The sequence below is a fragment of the Leuresthes tenuis genome, unplaced genomic scaffold, assembly GCF_036924035.1.
Source record: "Leuresthes tenuis unplaced genomic scaffold, fLeuTen1.0.hap1 SCAF_21, whole genome shotgun sequence".
Lineage (NCBI taxonomy): Eukaryota > Metazoa > Chordata > Actinopteri > Atheriniformes > Atherinopsidae > Leuresthes > Leuresthes tenuis.
Genome location: NW_027325375.1, coordinates 15,003,960 through 15,012,484, shown reverse-complemented (window position 1 = coordinate 15,012,484; position 8,525 = coordinate 15,003,960). Strand labels below are relative to the sequence as shown.

The following is an 8,525-nucleotide window of genomic DNA, read 5'->3' as shown; positions in this document are numbered from 1 at the left end:
CCCACTTTTGATGTTGTATAGTCGGGCTTTCGAGCCTTTTCTTCCCCGGTTTTTACAAATTATGGTTGGACATTCAGACCTTCTTGCAGCCGAAAACCTCCACTCCCTCTTTTGATCATACATTGTCGGGCATTCGCACCTTTTCTTACCCGCTTTTTACAAACCATGGTCGGACTTTCACACCTTCTTGTAGCCGAACAACTCCGCTCCCGCTATTGATTGTGTACAGTCGGGTATTTTAACCTTTTCTTACCCGCTTTTTACCAACTATTGTTGGACATTCACACCGTCTTACAGCGGAACACCTCTGCTCCCTCTTTTGATGGTGTATGTTCGGGCACTCGAACCTTTTCTTACCCGCTTTTTACAAACTATGGTCAGACATTCAAACCTTCTTGTAGCCGAACACATCCACTCCTGCTTTTGATGATGGGTATTCAAACCTACTTGTTGCCCGCTTTTCATGAATTATGGATGGACATACACACCTTGTCGCAGCCAAACACCTCCGCTCCCTGTTTTGATCATGTATGATTGGACATTTGCACCTTTTCTCACCCGCTTTTTACTATGGTCGGCCATTCACAGCTTCCTCTCCACCATACTTGTATGGTGGGATATTCACACCCACTTGCATCCGAAGACCTCCGCCCCCACTTTTGTTGATATTTAGTCGGTCATTCGCAGCTTACCCGCTTTTGGCAAACTATGGCCTTCTTGCAGCCAAACACCTCTGATCTCGTTTTTGATGATGTAAGGTTGGGCATTCAGACCTTGCTTCACCTGCTTTTCACCAAATATAGTCGAACAGTCACACCTTCTTGCAGCCGAACACTTCTGCTCCACCTTTTAGTGTTCTATGGGGTATTCACACCTTTTTTTTCACCGCATTTTATTGATTATGGTTGGAAATTCTCACCCACTCTTATCCGAAGACCTCTCCTCCTGCTTTTGTTAATATATAGTCGGGCATTCAAACCTTTTCTTACCCGCTTTTTACAAATTATGGTCGAACATTCACACCTACTTGCAGCCGAACACCTCCGCTCCCGCTTTTGATAGTGTATAGTCGGGCTTTCGAGCCTTTTCTTCCCCGGTTTTTACAAATTATGGTTGTACATTCAGACCTTGCAGCCGAAAACCTCCCCTCCCTCATTTGATCATACATTGTCAGGCATTCGCACCTTGTCTTACCCGCTTTTTATAAACTTTAGTCAGACATTCACACCTTGCAGCTGAACCACCTCCGCTCCCTGTTTTGATAATGTATGGTCTGGCAATACTACCTTTTCTTACCGGTTTGATAGTAATTATGGCTGGACATTCACACCTACTTGCAGCCGAACACCACTTTTCCCGCTTTTGATGATGTATGGTCCGGCATTCTAGTCTTTTCTAACACATTTTTCAGCAATTATGGTTTGACATTCACACCTACTCACAGCCGAACACTTCCGCTCCCGCATTTGATGGTGTATAGTCGGGCATTCTCACCCTTTCTCATCAGCTTTTTGCAAATTATGATCTGACATTCACACCTACTTGCAGTCGAACAGCTCTGCTCCCGCTTTTGATTATGTTTGGTTGGATATTCGAAACTTTTCTTCACTGCTTTTTACAAACTTTGGTCGGACGTTCTCACCTTCTTGCAGCCGAACACCTCCGCTTCCGCTTTTGATGGTATATATTCGGGCATTCGAACCTTTTCTTACCCGCTTTTTACAAACCATGGTCGGACTTTCACACCTTCTTGTAGCCGAACAACTCCGCTCCCGCTATTGATTGTGTACAGTCGGGTATTTTAACATTTTCTTACCCGCTTTTTACCAACTATTGTTGGACATTCACACCGTCTTACAGCGGAACACCTCCGCTCCCTCTTTTGATGGTGTATGTTCGGGCATTCGAACCTTTTCTTACCCACATTTTACGAACTATGGTCGGATATTCAAACCTTCTTTTAGCCGAACACATCCACTCCTGCTTTTGATGATGTATGGTTGAGCATTCGCACCTTTTCTTAACCATTTTTTACAAACTATGGTCGGACATTCACACCTTCTTGCAGCTGAACACCTCCTCTCCCGCTTATGATGATTTGTGGTTTGATATTCGAAAATTTTCTTTCATGTTTTCTAGCAATTATTGATGGACATTCAGACCTTCTTGCAGCTGAACACCTCCGCTCCCGCTTTTGATGATGTATAGTCGGGCTTTCGAGCCTTTTCTTCCCCGGTTTTTACAAAATTATTGATGGACATTCAGACCTTCTTGCAGCAGAAAACCTCCGCTCCCTCTTTTGATCATACATTGTCGGGCATTCGCACCTTCTCTTACCCGCTTTTTACAAACCAGGGTCGGACTTTCACACCTTTTAGTAGCCGAACAACTCCGCTCCCGCTATTGATTGTGTACAGTCGGGTATTTTCACCTTTTCTTACCCGCTTTTTACCAACTATGGTCAGACAATCACACCTTCTTACAGTGGAACACCTCCGCTCCCTCTTTTGATGGTGTATGTTCGGGCATTCGAACCTTTTCTTACCCGCTTTTTACAAACTATGGTCGGACATTAAAACCTTCTTGTAGCCGAACACATCCACTCCTGCTTTTGATGATGTATGGTTGGGCATTCGTACCTTTTCTTATCCATTTTGCAGTAATAATTGGTGGACATTCACACCTTTTTGCATTTTAACACCTCCTCTCCCGCTTATGATCATGTGCGGTTTGATATTCGAAAATTCTCTTCCATGTTTTCTAGCAATTATTGATGGACATTCAGACCTTGCAGCTGAACACCTCCGCTCCAGCTGTTGATGGTGTATAGTCGGGCTTTCGAGCCTTTTCTTCCCCGATTTTTAGAAATTATGGATGGACATTCAGACCTTCTTTCAGCCGAAAACCTCCGCTCCCTCTTTTGATCATACATTGTCGGGCATTCGCACCTTTTCTTACCCGCTTTTTACAATTCATGGTCGGACTTTCACACCTTTTAGTAGCGGAACAACTCTGCTCCCGCTATTGATTGTGTACAATAGGGTATTTTAACCTTTTCTTACCTGCTTTTTGCCAATTATGGTTGGACATTCACACCTTCTTACAGCGGAACACCTCCGCTCCCTCCTTTGATGGTGTATGTTCGGGCATTCGAACCTTTTCTTACCCGCTTTTTACAAACTATGGTCAGACATTCAAACCTTCTTGTAGCCGAACACATCCACTCCTGCTTTTGATGATGGGTATTCAAACCTACTTGTTGCCCGCTTTTCATTAATTATGGGTGGACATACACACCTTGTCGCAGCCAAACACCTCCGCTCCCTGTTAGGATCATGTATGGTTGGGCATTCGTACCTTTTCTTACCCATTTTGCAGTAATTATGGGTGGACATTCACACCTTCTTGCATTTGAACACCTCCTCTCCCGCTTATGATCATGTGCGGTTTGATATTCGAAAATTCTCTTCCATGTTTTCTAGCAATTATTGATGGACATTCAGACCTTCTTGCAGCTGAACACCTCCGCTCCAGCTGTTGATGGTGTATAGTCGGGCTTTCGAGCCTTTTCTTCCCAGATTTTTACAAAATATGGATGGACATTCAGACCTTGTTTCAGCCGAAAACCTCCGCTCCCTCTTTTGATCATACATTGTCGGGCATTCGCACCTTTTCTTACCCGCTTTTTACAAACCATGGTCGGACTTTCACACCTTTTAGTAGCGGAACAACTCTGCTCCCGCTATTGATTGTGTACAATAGGGTATTTTAACCTTTTCTTACCTGCTTTTTGCCAACTATGGTCGGACATTCACACCTTCTTACAGCGGAACACCTCCGCTCCCTCCTTTGATGGTGTATGTTCGGGCATTCGAACCTTTTCTTACCCGCTTTTTACAAACTATGGTCAGACATTCACACCTTCTTGCAGCCGAACACTTCCGCTCTACCTTTTAGTGTTCTATGGGGTATTCACACTTTTTTTTTCACCGCATTTTATAGATTATGGTTGTAAATTCTCACCCACTCTTATCCGAAGACCTCTCCTCCTGCTTTGGTTAATATATAGTCGGGCATTCGAACCTTTTCTTACCCGCTTTTTACAAATTATGGTCGAACATTCACACCTACTTGCAGCCGAACACCTCCGCTCCCGCTTTTGATGGTGTATAGTCGGGCTTTCGAGCCTTTTCTTCCCCGGTTTTTACAAATTATGGTTGGACATTCAGACCTTGCAGCCGAAAACCTCCGCTCCCTCTTTTGATCATACATTGTCAGGCATTCGCACCTACTTGCAGCCGAATACTTCCGCTCCACCTTTTAGTGATGTATGGTTGGCATTTGCACCTTTTCTTACCCTTTCTTACCCTACTGATTGCTTAAGATTAAGTTGTTTTTTCTCAAACTATAACATTTCCGCTTTTAGTGTTCTATGAGGCATTCACATATTTTTTTTCACCGTAATGAAGTCTTTAGTAAAAGGCGAAAGACTTGTACGTTATGAAGAGAAACCAGAGTACGATTATCCGTCACTGCGGGAGCAGGGCATCAGGCTAGTTGGCATAGCCACCTTCCCAATGGTGAGCTTTGCTTGGTTGAGACAATTGCTACCCCCCCCCCCCCCCCCCCCTTGGTCCTCGGCTGACCAAGTAGGAACAATCGGGCCCTATTCGATGGCTGCCTTGTCTTTTATTCTTTGCAAAAGACAAGGCAGCAACAAAAACACCACGGGAAAACCGTATTGAGGCTTTGTTCTGACCGCTCATTCGGTGTCCCGTTTCTTTCAAGCAATTCTCCCGGTTAGCCCACACTCGGCTCGCTCCCAGAGCTGTGTTGAAGTCTACTTCGCATTCACTCTCTTTTCTTCAGTTTCAGGAATCCGAGAATAAGCTTACTTTCATGAGTTCTTCACGATTTCAGATTTTGCTATAAAATGAATTCCTTCACTCAAACTAAATTAAAACTGCTAAACCGCTAATCTGTTACATGTAAGGCAGATGTCAAATTCACCGAATTAGGATTATTCGGTATTCGGCCAATCGAGCTGTAGCAGCTTCGGTAAAAGAGTATAAGTTGAAGAGTTTGTGAATAAAGGTGTGCGCACACATAGTGAGCTGTAGGAAAATAGGCAGGGAGCAATGCCGGCTGGGGTATATGTTCTTGTATGTTGTCTGACTGTTTGATTTGAATGTGTTGTGTAAGTGTCCTGTTGAATGTTACATGTTTGGGCTTTGACACTTCACTGTGGTTGTTAACTGTGTGGTGTGTCCTGAAATGTTATATGTTTGGGCTGTGTGACATGCTTAATGCTTGTCAGTAGCTACCCACTTATTCATATATAGCAACTGACAACATAAGAAGTCTGGACATACTTTGATAGTAGTTGTAGAAGTATCCTTATTGATAATAGATAAACTAATTCATAGTGATAGAACAGTAGATGAACAGGTGCCTGCACATATCTCACAAAAATAAAATGGGTGTATGATTGCTGACGGCAGAGCAATACTGCCAAACTTATGAGTTCTTGTGGCAAACTTGATTCTGTGTCTTGACGTGTATACGCTGTTTCGCTGACTTGATTGTCACAAGAAACAAAGTGTGTTTGATAAGATCTGACCATTTTATTACGGGAGGATCAGTATGTATGGATTTTGATGTGACTGATAAACCCATTCGTATCTTAAGCACAATCTAATACGTGAGACAACGCCCTGGCACACGATAAAAAAAAAAAGAGAGAGCGGTTTTGTGTCCCCACAGTCCATAATGTAGAAAAGAGAGAAAAAAGCCTTTCTGATTTGGTGTGTGTGCTCATAGTGCAGAGTGTAGAGAAAAGAAAGCCGTTTTGGTGTCACGGGTGTTGTGACTTACACACACACATTTCTAAATTGAGAAAGGAAATTATTTTAGAGGAAGCACTAGAGTTTAGATCCCACATTTGTTGATAGGCATTCATTTATTTCTTCACTTCTGATAAAAATGATAAGACTGACCTAAAGAATTGGAGGCCCATCACACTTTTAAACTTTGACTGTAAACTTTTTAGCAAGGTTTTAACGACACGGATGTCCTCTGTTTTAGAGGAGGTAATTCACCCAGACCAGGCTTGTGCCATCTCAGAGAGACAACTCACCGACAGCCTCGTACTGATTCGAGACATCATTGATTACGCTAGAGACAGAAACACCCGGCTTGTCATCTTAAATTTAGACTTTGAAAAAGCTTTTGATCGGGTCTCGCATCAATATCTCTTTCAGGTGTTGCAGCCATCGAATAGGGCCCGATTGTTCCTACTTGGTGAGATTTGCTTGGTTGAGACGCTTGCTCCCCCCCCTTGCTCCTCGGCTGACCAAGTAGGAACAATCGGGCCCTATTCGATGGCTGCCTTGTCTTTTACTCTGTGCAAAAGACAAGGCAGCCACAAACACCACGGGAACACCGTATTGAGGCTTTGTTCTGACCACTCATTCGGTGTCGCGTTTCTTTCAAGCAATTCTCCCGGTTAGCCCACACTCGGCTCGCTCCCAGAGCTGTGTTAAAGTCTACTTCGCATTCACTCTCTTTTCTCAGCAGATTAAAAGAAAGTTTCATCTTGGGCTCCCTGAAACTTCCATCCTGCACCGCTGTTTGCTTTTTCACAAGAGCAGAGAAGAGCGCACCGTTCCCAGCGGCACTGCAGTACTGGGTCGATGTTTGGAGTGAACGGAGCAAGCTTCTTTTTCAACTCCTATTCTTAAAAATCCATTTAATATGTAGTCCTCGTATAGAGGACATATTAAACTGATAAGAACAGATACTACACTTGATCTTAGCCAAAAGGCCGAGAATCGATAACTGTCCACTGTTTCAGGTCCGAGGGCCCTTGCTGGCACAATGCGCACTTGTAGCAGTGTTCTTTTTATGGCCATAGGTGGCCAGAGTGTCACGTTGCACCTCCGCCCACCCGCTGCACTGAGCACTCTTCAGCCCTTTTAAATGGTATAACTTTGCACTCCCGCGTGCTCCAGCAAGCACCATTCAAGCAACAACTTTGCACTCCAGCTTCGAATATCGGCACAATCGCAACAAGTAAGGCGACTCTACTCAGAGAAGTCACTCTGCACAGTAACAAGATTTCTTTTGCACAGACAGAAAGGGCTTCACCCGCAAAGGTAAAGCCTGCCAAAAATAGAAACAACTCATTAGTGCTGCTCTCCACGAAAGTCTTTAGTAAAAGGCGAAAGACTTGTATGTTATGAAGAGAAACCAGAGTACGATTATCCGTCACTGCGGGAGCAGGGCATCAGGCTAGTTGCCATAGCCACCTTCCCCATGGTGAGCGCTGCTTGGTTGAAACGCTTGCCCCTGTGCAATCGACAAGGCAGCAACAAAAACACCACGGGAACACCGTATTGAGGCTTTGTTCTGACCGCTCATTCGGTGTCGCGTTTCTTTCAAGCAATTCTCCCGGTTAGCCCACACTCGGCTCGCTCCCAGAGCCGTGTTAAAGTCTACTTCGCATTCACTCTCTTTTCTCAGCAGACTCTTGGGATTTTATCTATAAAATGAATTCCTTCACTCAAACTATGTTAAAACTGCTTTGTCCTTCATATTTACCATGTCTAGAAAGATTTAAACAAAAAAAAACAACAACGTTGTACTTTGCAGTAAAAGAAAGAGCAAATCTAAAGTTTCAGGAATCCGAGAATAAGCTTACTTTCATGAGTTCTTCACGATTTCGGATTTTGCTATAAAATGAATTCCTTCACTCAAACTAAATTAAAACTGCTAAACCGCTAATCTGTTACATGTAAGGCAGATGTCAAATTCACCGAAATAGGATCTAAGGGTATTCGGCCAATCGAGCTGCAGCAGCTTTGGTAAAAGAGTATAAGTTGAAGAGTTTGTGAATAAAGGTGTGCGCACACATAGTGAGCTGTAGGAAAATAGGCAGGGAGCAATGCCGGCTGGGGTATATGTTCTTGTATGTTGTCTGACTGTTTGATTTGAATGTGTTGTGTAAGTGTCCTGTTGAATGTTACATGTTTGGGCTTTGACACTTCACTGTGGTTGTTAACTGTGTGGTGTGTCCTGAAATGTTATAGGTTTGGGCTGTGTGACATGCTTAATGCTTGTCAGTAGCTACCCACTTATTCATATATAGCAACTGACAACATAAGAAGTCTGGACATACTTTGATAGTAGTTGTAGAAGTATCCTTATTGATAATAGATAAACTAATTCATAGTGATAGAACAGTAGATGAACAGGTGCCTGCACATGTCTCACGAAAATAAAATGGGTGTATGATTGCTGACGGCAGAGCAATACTGCCAAACTTATGAGTTCTTGTGGCAAACTTGATTCAGTGTCTTGACGTGCTGTCAGCGCTGTTTCGCTGACTTGATTGTCACAAGAAAAAAAGTGTGTTTGATAAGATCCAACCATTTTATTACGGGAGGATCAGTATGTATGGATTCTGATGTGACTGATAAACCCATTCGTATCTTAAGCATAATCTAATACGTGAGACAACGCCCTGG

The 8,525-nt window shown here is 43.5% G+C and overlaps 2 non-coding genes and 1 pseudogene across 2 annotated transcripts; all 3 read right to left on the bottom strand.

Annotated features, from left to right (window-relative positions):
• Positions 1-4,431: 4,431 nt before the first annotated feature.
• LOC140280789 (U5 spliceosomal RNA) lies at positions 4,432-4,520 on the bottom strand (annotated as a pseudogene).
• A 2,131-nt stretch (positions 4,521-6,651) lies between these two features.
• LOC140280518 (U2 spliceosomal RNA) lies at positions 6,652-6,835 on the bottom strand. The gene has a single exon (XR_011909478.1). It is a non-coding gene; the product is annotated as a U2 spliceosomal RNA (small nuclear RNA).
• A 308-nt stretch (positions 6,836-7,143) lies between these two features.
• On the bottom strand, positions 7,144-7,257 carry LOC140280701 (U5 spliceosomal RNA). Its single transcript, XR_011909633.1, has one exon. It is a non-coding gene; the product is annotated as a U5 spliceosomal RNA (small nuclear RNA).
• Between the last annotated feature and the right edge of the window lie 1,268 nt (positions 7,258-8,525).